Source organism: Ascaphus truei, chromosome 3 (assembly GCF_040206685.1).
Source record: "Ascaphus truei isolate aAscTru1 chromosome 3, aAscTru1.hap1, whole genome shotgun sequence".
NCBI lineage: Eukaryota > Metazoa > Chordata > Amphibia > Anura > Ascaphidae > Ascaphus > Ascaphus truei.
Window position 1 is genome coordinate 419,764,332 of NC_134485.1, and position 13,478 is coordinate 419,777,809.

Consider the following 13,478-nt stretch of genomic DNA (forward strand, 5'->3'; position numbering starts at 1 on the left):
CCTCCTCCCAACCGGTATGCCGGTGACCCTGTTTCTTGCCGGGGATTCTCGAACCAATGTGATGTCAAGTTCGAAATGTCCCCATCTCGGTTTCCCACTGGTCGTTCTAAAGTGGCCTATGTCTATGCCCTGCTCACTGGCGACGCTCTCGCTTGGGCTTCTCCCCTCTAGAAACACAGATCCGACATAACCCAAGACTATCCCAAATTCCGGCGAGAGTTCCAGCAGGTCTTTGACACACCAGCGCATAGGGAGACTGCCGCTTCTTCCTTATTTCATCTCTACCAGGGTCACAGGTCGGCTGTAAGATACGCGGTGGAGTTCCGCACCATCGCTGCAGAGACTCAGTGGAATGATGAAGCTCTCACCGCGGCATACTGGCAGGGCTTGTCCGAATCCCTCAAGGATGACCTCGCGGCTCATGTTCGGCCCTCAGCTCAAGAGGATCTCATTGCCCTCAGCATCCGGATGGACCAGCGCCCCCGTTTACTGTCGCCCTTGCCTGTTTCTCCTAGGCCTCCTCCCTTGGCTCTTCCTGCATTGGACGCTCCCGAACCGATGCAAATCGGTAGCCAACAGCTTCGGACCGCTGAGAGAACACGCCGCCAAGATGAGGGTCTCTGCTACTACTGCGGTTCCCCGGAACACCAACTACGTCACTGTTGCTTGAAACCGGGAAACGAGAACGCCCAGTAAAGGTAGAGGGGCTTCTACTGGGTACCATTTCTCCTTGCCCCTCTTCCCCCAAGGAGCTACCGAAGAGAATCCTTCTTCCCATAACTCTTTAGGGTCCTAATGTTAAGGAAGAGATTGAAGCCTTCATCGACTCCGGGTCTGGTGGTAACTTTTTGGATCACGATTATGCCTGCAACAACCAAATCCCGTTAGTCAAGAAGAAGTCACCCATCGGCCTGGAGGCTATCAACGGCCGACTGCTTCAACCAGCCTTCATTATATTCCCCCCACCCTGACCACCACGGATGGTCATACTGAAGTCATCACCTTCGATGTTTTCCACTCTCCTACTGTCCAGGTCATCTTGGGATTGCTGTGGCTCCAGCTTCACAACCCGCATTTTGATTTGACAAAGGAACTACCGATCCAGTGGGCTTTACCTTGAAGAAGACGGTCACTCCTCCCGTTACTGTGCTCGCTGGCCTCAACACCACTTCTCCTTCTCTCTCTACCCTGCCGGAGGTATACCATGACCTTTTGGATGTCTTTAACAAGACTCAGGCTGAAGTTTTACCTCCTCATTGTTCATACGACTGCCCCATCGAATTAATTCCTGGAACCACACTCCCCAAGTCTAAGTCGTACCCCCTGTCTGTGCCCGAGACCGAGGCCATGGCGACCTACATCCAGGAGAACCTTAAGAAATTTTTTATTCGGAATTCCACCTCCCCCGCCGGGGCAGGTTTCTTCTTCGTGAAAAAGAAGGATGGCTCTTTAAGACCCTGTATCGACTTTCGTGGGCTTAACAAGATTACAGTTAAAAACCGGTACCCTCTTCCTCTAATTTTGGAACTCTTTGACCGGCTCCAAGGAGCCTCTATATTTTCCAAGCTCGACCTGAGAGGAGCCTACAATCTTATCCGAATACGAGATGGTGACGAATGGAAAACTGCATTTAACACCTGTTCGGGTCATTATGAATATCTAGTGATGCCGTTCGGCCTTTGCAATGCCCCTGCCGTCTTCTAAGAATTTATGAATGATATCTTCCGGGACATTCTGGGTATTTTCATCATAGTATACTTAGACGATATCCTCATTTTCTCCAAGAACCTGGAAGAGCACATTCGTCACACCAAAGTGGTTCTCTCTCGGCTTTGTGCTAATAGCCTCTACGCGAAGATGGACTGCGGCTGTCAGCTCCGGTTCCCTGCTCCCTCGGCTCCTTACCTGTCCTGCCCCCATGCCATGCCGCTCCTCCGCGGCGCACGCCAGATCCTCCCGCACGCGGCCGCGGCGCGCGCACGGCAAGCTTACAAAGTGCGCGCGCACCCGATCCTCTTACCAGTCCTCCCGTGCCACTGGCTCCGCCCCCCATCGGCTGCAGGCGATTGCCATTACTCACAACTCTGACTCCCTCCCTGCTCACCTGGACCTATCCCTGGGATCACCCAGACAGGCCTCTGCTCCACCCCTTGCTACCATTGGCCCTCCGCCTTTATAACCCCAGTCTGCCCTCTCCTTCCTTGCTCTGCATAGTTTCTCTGTGACTACTGTGTGCAGTTGTCTATGCCAAGCTCTGTTCTCTGTTACAGCTCTTGTTCCTGTCCCTGCCCCTGTTGGATACCTTTGGATTTGATCTCGGCTCTGTTTGACTACGCGTACCTCGCAACCCCTGGACTCGGCTTTGGACCTCACTACTCTACTAACTCCTGCCCCTGACCCACGGCTCTTGGATTTGGATCTCCGTACCTCTGGCACCCAGTATCACGTTAACCCTTTCTCACCAGGCCCGGCAATGCACATTACCACACTCCGGGCACGCCCTCACTGCTGTGGGTGCGTGTTATACCCTTACCAACCTCAGAACTGGGGACTGGCCAGGTGTGTGGGCATACAGGTGTTACATCTTATTTGCTGCACTTATGGTTATTGTGCTATAATTAAATGTACTGCAATGTCTCTCTTGTCAAACGCTACTGTAGGTATAGCGTGAGGCGCTATATACTGTAAATAAAGATATACATATATACATATACAGTATAAGAGCGGACTGATGCTTGTGGAGATGTGGTTGGGATAAAAGTTCAGCAGAACGCTGATATCAGGGAGGCAAGGAAAACAAAGGGTTCACAGAAGCGGAGGGGGGTAGTGAGAAAGCCTGATGTAAGGAAGACAAAGAGATTGGACATGCCTCACGCCTCTAGTTGGCGGGTGGAGAAAGGCACCAGGGAAACCTAATGCTTGTGGGGTAAGAGAAGAGAGGGTCCAGAGAATCCATATGCGTGGGGGGGTGAGAGAGTGAAGGGATTGGAGAGGCTTGATGTTTCTGGGGAGCGAGAGGAGAGGTGAATCGAAGGTGTGATGTTTGGAGGGGAGAGGAGAAGGGTCCAGAAAAGCCTAATGTTTGAGGAGTGGGCTGGGGAAGAACTAGCCTGGAGAAGTCTGGTTCTTTGGGGATGTATCCAAAATTAACTGATGTAATGGAATCATGTAATTTGTGATGTCATCAGTAATTTCATTTGTGACATCATGTATGATGACATCACTAAAGCATTGGGGGGGGGGGAGAGGGGGTTGTGACGGTGAAGGGGTACCCAGGCCAGTAAATAAAGGTATTTTGCCCAGTTGGGTGCCCCTGAGCCATATTGGGGATTGTAGTTTGTCAGCTCGGCAACCCAGTAATGGCAGTAACCCTGTGATTTTAATAAAAATGCCTGTGTGTCTCCCACCATCTATAAGGTGGCGAGAATAATGTTCTTTCTACTGTGAAATGTATTACAACAGCAGTGTTTCCCTGTAAACGCGCAAAGGAAAAATGTTTTTAAAACCCAGAAGCTCCCGCCTTATACCTTTCTCACTGACTGCCCCGCACCTCTGGAATGCCGTTCCCCTCCACACCCGACTAGCACCCTCTATATTTACCGTTAAGACCCACCTAAAACCACACCTGCTTAACGAAGCATATGAGTAGCTCCGTATTGTATTGTATGTCTTTATTTATATAGCGCCATTAATGTACATAGCGCTTCACAGTAGTAATACATGTGGTAATCAAATAAATAACAGATAATATAAATAACAGATCATGGGAATAAGTGCTTTAGACATTAAGGAAGAGTAGTCCCTGCTCCGAGGAGCTTACAGTCTAATTGGTAGGTAGGGAGAACGTACAGAGACAGTAGGAGGGAGTTCTGGTAAGTGCGTCTGCAGGGAGCCAAGCTTTATGTATCATGTGTCCAGTATTATCCACAGTGCTATTCATATTCTTGTTTAAGCAAATGTGTCTTAAGGTGGGTCTTATAGGTGGATAGAGAGGGTGCTAGTCGGGTATTGAGGGGAAGGGCATTCCAGAGGTGCGGGGCAGTCAGTGAAAAAGGTTTAAGGCGGGAGAGAGCTTTAGATACAAAGGGGGTAGAAAGAAGACATCCTTGAGGAGAACCCAAGAGTCGGATGGTGTGTAACGAGAAATTAGGGCTGAGCTGTAAGGCGGGGCAAAAGAGTGTAAAGCTTTAAAAGTGAGGAGGAGAATTGAGTGTGATATGCAGGATTTGATCGGAAGCCAGGAGAGTGATTTCATGAGGGGAGATGCTGAGACATATCTAGGAAAGAGTAGAGTGATTCTGGCAGCAGCGTTTAGGATAGATTGTAGGGGAGACAGGTGAGAGGCAGGAAGGCCGGACAGCAGGAGGTTACAGTAATCAAGACGGGAGAGAATGAGGGCCTGAGTCAGAGTTTTAGCAGTCGAGCAACAGAGGAACGGGCGTATCTTTGTTATATTGCGGAGGTAAAAGCGACAGGTTTTAGAAACGTTTTGAATGTGAGAGGAGAATGTGAGAGAGGAGTCAAGTGTGACCCCTAAGCAGTGTGCTTGAGCTACTGGGTGAATGATCGTACTTCCAACAGTAATGTGGAAGGAGGTAGTGGGGCCAGATTTGGGAGGAAGTATAAGGAGTTCTGTTTTTGCCAGGTTGAGTATAAGGCGACGGAGGGCCATCCAGGATGATATAGCAGAGAGACATTCAGAAACTTTGGTTTGTACAGCAGGTGTAAGGTCGGGTGTTGAAAAGTAAATTTGTGTGTCGTCAGCGTAGAGGTGATATTTAAACCCAAGAGATGTTATTAGGTCACCTAGAGAGAGTGTGTACAGAGAAAAGAGAAGAGGTGCCAGGACAGAGCCCTGGGTACCCACACAGTGAGATCAATAGAGGAGGAGGTGGTGTTAGCAGAAGAGACAATGAAAGTACGATGGGAGTGGTAAGAGGAGATCCAGGATAGAGCTTTGTTCCGAATACCAAGAGTATGGAGAATGTGAAGGAGAAGAGGGTGGTCCACGGTGTCAAATGCTGTGGAAAGGTTGAGTAATATGAGCAGAGTATAATGACCTCTGTCTTTGGCAGCATGGAGGTCATCAGTTATTTTAGTGAGGGCTGTTTCCGTGGAGTGAGCAGTGCGGAAGCCAGATTGTAGAGGGTCTAGGAGAGAATAGGTGTTGAGAAAATGAAGCAAGCGAGAGAATGCAAGATGTTCAAGGAGTTTAGTGGCAAAAGGCAGGAGGGAGACAGGTCGATAGTTAGATGGACAGGTAGGATCAAGCTTGCTGTTTTTGAGTAATGGTATAACTGTTGCATGTTTGAAGGAGGAGGGAAAAGTACCAGAGTAGAGTTAGGCGTTAAAACTGTGTGTGATCATAGGGATTATAGTAGGACTAAGAGGTTTTAGGAGATGGGAGGGAATGGGGTCAAGAGGGCAAGTGTAAGAGGAAGAAGAGGAGATCAACAGTGATACATCCTCCTCTGAGACCGTGGAAAAAAAGTCAAGAAAGGCAGGAGGTGAGTAAGGAAGAGGTGTAGTATGGGAGGAAAAAACAGATGGGATGTTCTGACGTCTGGATTCCACCTTTTCCTTAAAATAGTCAGCAAAGTTCTGAGCGGAGATGGAGGAAGAAGCGGCAGCTTAGGGTGGTTTGAGTAGAGCGTCAAAGACAGTCGGCGTGGGTTAGACTTTTGCGTGTTGATAAGTGAAGAAAAGTAGGCTTGTTTAGCTTGCAAGAGGGCAGAGTTGAGACAGGATAGCATAAATTTGTAGTGAAGGAAGTCTGCGAGAGTATGAGATTTCCTCCAGAGGCGTTCAGAGGAACGAGTGGAGTAATGTAGCATGCGCGTGTGGGAATTTAGCCAGGGTCTGGGGTTAGAAGGGCGAGGACGGCAAAGAGAAAGCGGGGCATGTAGATCAAGAGAGGAGGATAAGGCAGAGTTTTAGTTCCTGAACAGGTTGTCAGGGTCTGCAGCAGAGCTGGGAGTGGAGAGGGGGGAGCGTAAAGTGGACTCAAAGTCAGGTAGGTGAATAGAGCGCAGGTTTCTGCAGAACCGGGGGGTAGATGGAGTTGGAGAAGGGGAGAAGCGAGATAGAGAGAATCCGTGGCTAATACTATACACCTGATACATGAAGCTTGGCCCCTTGCAGACACACTTACCAGAATGTCCTCCTACTGTCTCTGTACATGCTTCCTACTTACCAATTCGATTGTAAGCTCCTCAGATCAGGGACTCCATCTCCTAAATGTTAATTTTTAAGTCTGAAGCACTTATTCCCATGATCTGTTAATTTTATTTGTTATTTATATGATTGTCACGTGTATTACTACTGTGAAGCGCTATGTACATTAATGTCGCTATACATACATACAAAAATGCATACATTAGAAGCCCAGACTTTAATAGGCCTATTATCATGCAGACCGATGCATCAGAGATAGGGCTAGGATCAGTGCTGTCACAACAGTTTGGAGGGGGTAGAACATCCGATCCTTTTTCTGAGTAGGAAATTGTTCCTGAGGGAAAAAAACTACTCAGTGATTGAGAAGGAGTGCCTCGCTGTAAAGTGGGCAATTGAGGTCTTGAGGCCTTATCTGGCAGGAGTCCATTTTACCTTGGTTATAGACCATGCTCTATTAAAGTGATTAAATTCAATGAAAGACTCCAATACTAGGTTGACCAGGTGGTATATTGCCTTCCAACCCTTCTCGTTTAAGATTCAGCACAGGCCTTGAAAGGAAAATACAAAAGCCGATTTCATCTCTAGAGAAGGGGTGGTTGGTCGGTCATCAGGCATGCGTGGCCCCAGCCACACACTAACAGGGGAGGAATGTAACAGGGTGAATACAATATACCAGCCCTCTGCCTGGTAGACCTATGTGTAGGTCTGCAGTGCAGCAGTGACCAGGTTAAAATTCAGCTAGGAAAAAGTTTTGTTAATTGGTCAGGTCCCAACTGCCTCGTTAAGGGGCTTTAAAAACCCAGGCTGATCACGCATGCCTGGCTGTCTGACCCAGTGAAACACACTGAAACAATGAAATGATGTACTTGCTGTCTTTCCTATAATAACTGTTTGCTATATTGATACTTTGGACTTAAAACAGCCCATGTTGGGAAAAGGGGAAATCCCTGCTCAGGAATGATCTTTCAGTTTTGTTTATGTTTTGCAGAGAAGAAGCTGTATTATTTTTGAATGCCACATTTTTTAAGCTAAATAAACAAGCCAATTCAGAACCTCACATGTTGTTGCATTGACCCTGCAACAGGGGGGCTATCACTAAAAGGGACATATGCGTAGTTTAGAAGGCAATAATTGATCGGCAGACACCTGGGCTGTCAGCTTCAAAGGAAACTGTCACGATTGTGCTCGCCACAAACCGGGACGGATCGCAGGGCTGAGGCTGGGATATGAAATCACCAACCTTAGACCACGCAGACTTGTCCGGAGTGCGCAGTTCATAGTCAAACAGGCCGGGTTCAGGACTGGAGATAACAGCATAGTCGTTGGATGAGCCAGAGTCGGGGTAGGAGATATCCGGGTAGTCGTAGTCCAAGCAGGGAGTCGGCAACAGGAAATCAAGCTGGTCTTTTTGCGTCAGCGCAATCGCTGCAGGTCGGGAACGAGGTTTGCGCGAGTGGCGTCCACGACCCATGGCGCCGGTCTAGGAGAGGGAAGACTGACCGCAATGGGCACACCGCCAGGCAGCACTAGTAACCCCGTGTTACACCGCAAAAGAAGCAGGTCTCTAAGAACCAGGAACTCAGCGTAGCAGCAGCAGGCCTGGAGGAAACTGGACGAGTACAACGAACTGGAACAAAAACAGAGATACGTAACGAGAGAACAGGGCTTGTGGCAGAAACACAGGTAACATCCCAAAAGGATCTACGCTCGGCAAGGAAGTGAAGGCAAAGCAGGATATTTAAAGCGACAGTGACCAATCCGGACGAGGAGCATGGCAGAGGCGTGTTGAGGAGCTGCTTGTGATTGGCTGAGAGACCAGGAAGTAGTGGAGCACAGCTGAGAGTCTGTAACACCAGTGCCAGAATCCAAGATGGCGATGGCAGAGTTCAAGGTATGCACTGGGCGACGGCATGGGAAGCGACGGGGGGCAGGGGCAGCAGCCGCTGCAGTACTGGTAGTGGGTAAGGAGGGGTCACGCCGCAAGGGACTTGGCCCCCGATTCCTTACAGAAACTAACATTCCTGAAACATCCCTTGTACATCACAGAAAGGAGACGACACACTGTTTACTTGGAGGATTTTATTAAAAATGAGAATATCCTGTAATGTCATCTAATGTGCATAATAAGAGTTACATATCTGTGATCGTTGTAAGAAGACAAATCAAATTGTAGCACACACTACATTGGTAAGAGGTGCCAAGGACAGATATCCATTTGTCACTCAAATTTAGTTGCAAGACGGTCATAATTCTGTTTATGTCCGTCATAATCGCCCGAATCTACTGATATGACTCACGTGTGTCTAAGTGTTAGAGAAGGGAACTTAAGAGTGTGTTTACTGTATATATCTAGGCACTTTTTTTTTTTATTATTTTTTTTTTCAATGTTTTTATTAGGCATTTTTAGAAAATACAACATTTCTAACATATATCGTAGCCTAATATTTTCCAAAACATATTTTTTTAAGGGGGGAAAAAGAAAGGCAACCTAAGTTGTCCAGGAAAGAGAGGGGGAGCCTTCATAGAGAGAAGGTAAGAGGGAGGGTGATGGGGTAGATGAGGGGGTGTGAGGGAGGGGAGGGGGAGGGGGCTGGGGAGGGTTATTGTCGACCCACTTGGCTGTTAGGGTGTTTCTGGTGAGATTTGTGTGAGTTTTTTCTTATGGAGGGGGAGTTGGTCTCCCTCTCACCTGGGATGGTCGGGGCGCTCTAGTAAAGTGGAACCAGGGTTCCCAGATATCCTCAAAGGCCGGGGTTTTTTGTCTGATGTTGGCTGTGAGCCTTTCCATAGTCATTACATCCCCAATCCTTTTCTTTATCGTGTTGAGCGCCGGCGTAGTCATTTTCCTCCAGGAGGCCGCAATACAGCATCTCACCGCAGTGAGAATGAAGGATATTCATTTCCTGGTGGGCCGAATTATATTCGGCATGGGTGCAGCCAACAGGAAGGTCAATGGTTCAATAGGAAGTTCTAGGTCGGTGACCTCTTTTATAAGAATTTGGACCTTGGCCCAGTATTTCACAATTTCTGGACAGGTCCACCAGATGTGGGCCATGTCCCCTCTATTACCACAGCCTCTCCAACATTGGTCTGATGCCAGAGGGTAGATCTGGTTTAATCGTGCTGGGGTAAGATACCAGCCAAACATAATTTTGTAGATGTTTTCCTTAATTGTGGTGCAAAGGGAAGTTTCTGAGGCTGCCTGCCAGATTTCCTCCCATGTCTCTCTTTCTATGTTAACGTTTAGATCAGCTGACCATCGCAGCATATAGTCGTGCTGTGTCGGGGACGTTGAGCGCATTAGGATATTGTATATGTCCGAGATAAGTCCCTTCTGGTAAGACTGGTCCTCACATAGATGTTCAAACGTAGTGAGAGCGGGGTATTCTGGATGAGGGCACGTAGCTCTAACAAAATTTCTAATTTGTAGATATTTAAAGGTGTCCAATTCTGTAATTTAAAATTTGTTCCTCAGTTCTTGGTAGGTCAGGAGCTTCCCTAGGCTCAGTATGTCGGCAATCGCCTCTATACCCCGTGTGTGAAAGTGGGCGAACAGCTTAGATCCGCATCCTGGAGGGAATTTAGGGTTATTAACGAGGGGAGTGAGTTGTGAGTTTGTGGATGAGAGATTAAATTTAAGTTTACATCTGGACCAGGTGTCCCACGTGAATCGTGAGGCCTGTAGTTTAAGATTGTGTAAGTGGCCATCTCCTCTGTTCAGGCTCCAGAGGGAGGCTTGCAGAGAAGGCAATTTGGCACACCGAGTTTCCATTCCCACCCAGCAACATCGGGTCGGGTCTGAGTTCCACATTACTACCTGCCTGAGCTGAGCGGCTAGATAGTATTTGTATACTGCACCGACACACTTTATTCGAGCAAATACCCGGTATGTACCTGGCAGATACCTGGAATGCGCCGCTCCTCACCTCTGACAAGCCCCGTTGTGTTTGCCTTCCCAGCCTGGGTTCATGCCTGGCTGATGGGCGGCTGATCTGTTAAATGATAATGATTAGGATTTAATAGGCTGCAATGCTTCGCATGTCTACCAGATGGCATAAATTCATGAATTGTAATGCAGTATATATATATATACTGTGCAGTATTGCAGCCAGCGGGAATAAAATGCTTCAATCCCTGCTTGGAAAATACCTCAATGCACTCGGGCAGAAAACAGTCACAAACCTCAATACACCCGGGTATACCCGAATTCGTGGGACTAGCCAAGCTCGGATAAAGTGTGTCGCCAGTGTAGGTCAGGCACCCCCATCCCTCCTCTGGATCTCGTGGTCATCAGGACTGATCTGGCGACCCTGGGCCTCTTACCCTGCCAAATGAAGTGGAGTAGTCTATTCTGTATATATTTTAGATCAGCGGCCGGGACCTGGATTGGGAGCATCTGGAATAGGTACAACATTCTTGGGAGTATATTCATTTTGGTAGAGATCATCCTCCCAATCCATGAGATCTGATAACCTTCCCACCGATCTAGATCCCTTTTGATCTGATCCCATAGTTTCGGGTAGTTATCCCTATATAGGTCCCGATAGTGCCTAGATACATTAATTCTCAGATACTTAATGCATGAGGGGCACCATCGGTAGCTGAAATTTAGCTTAAGGAGTTTGACTGTGGGGTCGGGAAGACTAAGATTTAGGGCCTCAGATTTGTCGCTGTTTATTTTATACCCTGATACCTTTCCAAACTCCGTCAGTTCCATCTGGAGGTTGGGGAGGGAAGTTAGGGGTCTGGTCAAGGTCAGGATAATATCGTCAGCGAATAGGGAAATTTTGTATTGTTCAGTGGCCATGGGTATACCCTGGATGTTTGGGTTTTGTCTTATTTTGGCCGCCAGTGGTTCAATCGTGAGAGCGAAAAGGAGAGGGGAGAGGGGGCAACCCTGTCGGGTGCCATTTCTAATGTGAATTTGTTCCGCTCCTCCACCCGATAGTCTAACTGAGGCGGATGGAGTTTGGTAGAGCGCCTGGACACCCTTAAGAAAGGAATCCCTGAATCCGAATTTTTTTAATGTTTGGTCTAGGAACAGCCAGTCAATTCTGTCAAATGCCTTCTCTGCGTCTAAGCTTAGTAACATAGCTTGTGAGTCTGTAAGGTGGGCATGGTCAACTAAGTTAATGATTTTACGGGTATTGTCTGAGGCCTGGCGGCCCAGGACAAACCCGACCTGGTCCATGTGTACTAGTCTCGGGAGAATTGGATTAAGTCTGTTCGCCAGTATTTTACTGTATAGTTTTAGATCATTGTTCAACAGCGAGATTGGTCTATAGCTACCGCATTGTGTGGGGTCCTTCCCTTCTTTGAGGATTATGGCCAAATTGGCGGACGACATTGAAGATGGGATAGGACATCCTTCTAGAAATGAGTTGAACAATTGTAAAAGGTGGGTGGACAGAATGGGGAGAAACTTCTTATAGTAGGCATTCGTGAAACCATCAGGGCCCGGGGCTTTAGAAATTTTGGAGGCCTTAACGGCCCATTCTAGTTCTTCCGCCGTTATTGTGGCGTTCAGGAGAAGGATTTCCTCCTCTGTTAATGAGGGGAGGTCGCAATCAGCTAGATAGTCAATGGTAGCCGATAGCTCCTTCGGGTCTGGGCTAGCAGAGTGAGCCCTTAGGTTATATAGTTTAGAGTAAAATTTAGTAACGTCTTTTGAGAGCAAGATTTTTTTAAGTCGTAAAACCGTCAACCTAGAAGCTGACTTACAACAGGGGTGAAGAAACAACGACAAAGCCCTGGTCTGTGGAGCCATTCCACGAATCTAGCAGCATATCCTCACATTTAAAGTAACAGGTTTACATTAACTTTATCACTGAAAATAATCACTGTTTTAAACACATAATCACGATTAATAGAGCGCAGTTCACTCTTTGTTTCTATTACAACAGGGGTGGACTTATGTTGTTTCAATGGGGAAAAATTAGTACATAAGTCTTAGCAGGGTATTATGAAAATCAGAATTCAACAGAGGTGTGTTTGAGACCAAACACGTGAATTTTTATATTTTTACATCAGTGACCTCTCTGGTGGAAAACCCTAACATATTGTAATGTACTGTATAGCGATTTCTATTTTTTCCTGTTATTTTAAGAAACTGTTCTGCATTTACTGTAGCTGTTGTGACAGAGTCACTGACTCAGTAAGCTGGAATTGAGGATGTGTGTACTTTCCAGCACTAAACCAGTTAACCTACAGTTGGAGATCAGCATACACCTGCAGCCTAATTAAACAGGAGACCTGAGAGACTGCTGGTTTAAAAGCAGGAAGTGACTCACACACAAGGAGAGCTTGTTTTTTCCCCAGGAGGGTGGAAAGAATTCTCCCGGCTAGGAAGCCGTAGCTGCTGCTGCTGCTCTGGTCCCCCAGTCCTGCGAGGAGCTATGCTGCTGGGACCAGCTGGGACCCCAACCCAGGATAAAGATAAAGATAGCTGCGAGCTGGATACAGCCTGCTCCCCGGAACCGTGTTAGTGTTTGCTGTTGGAGCTGCATTACAGATAAGACTTTATTATGATACTTATTGGTGATACTTTGAGTAGCATATGTTTTGGGCATAACCAGATTAGCTGGCTGACCTGGTAGTAAGGGCTCAAGAAGTGAGTTAGTTTCCCTAACGGGAATAGGCTTTAATTTCTAGGAAGTAGTTTTTTAAAGGGACAGTGCACCCGTACTTTATTTTTGCTGTGGCTAATGAACCTCTATAGTTTTACGTTTCCCAACATGTCTAGTGTCTTACTGACCCCGCCGCGAGGCCATCCTGCCACACTGTACAGTATGTTCTTGTAATGATCTTTTTCTGTAATCTGAAGCATTGTATTTTTATATATATATGAAGCCCTTGGACCCCCACCCTAGGTGAGATTTGGTCTGCTACTCCATATTATGTGGTGGTGCATACCTGTGAGGTAACAAGAGGGCTGAGTGCTCTGCAGTGTTGTGGGGAGAACAGGACAGGGTTTACAGGGTACCTTATTTGTGGCTGCAGCGTCCATACTGACACCTTTCTTTGTTCTTAGACAGTGAATAACTCTCATAGATGGAACAATGGTGTTTATTGCATGCTCAGGTACATATCTTTCCTTGCTTCCCCTACTGGTAGGGCTGGAGTCCCACACCAGGCCTTCTGCATGGTTCTCCTCCTGAGGCCTCCTTGTGAAACCCAGGGTAGCTGTTACTCACTGCACAGGGGGAGGAAAGAGACATCCACTTTTGTGAGAGTGCCAGTATTTATACCCTTTGGGTTGATTGTAACGCTGCCCCTAACAAGAAAGATCTGGATACTGACAGGTC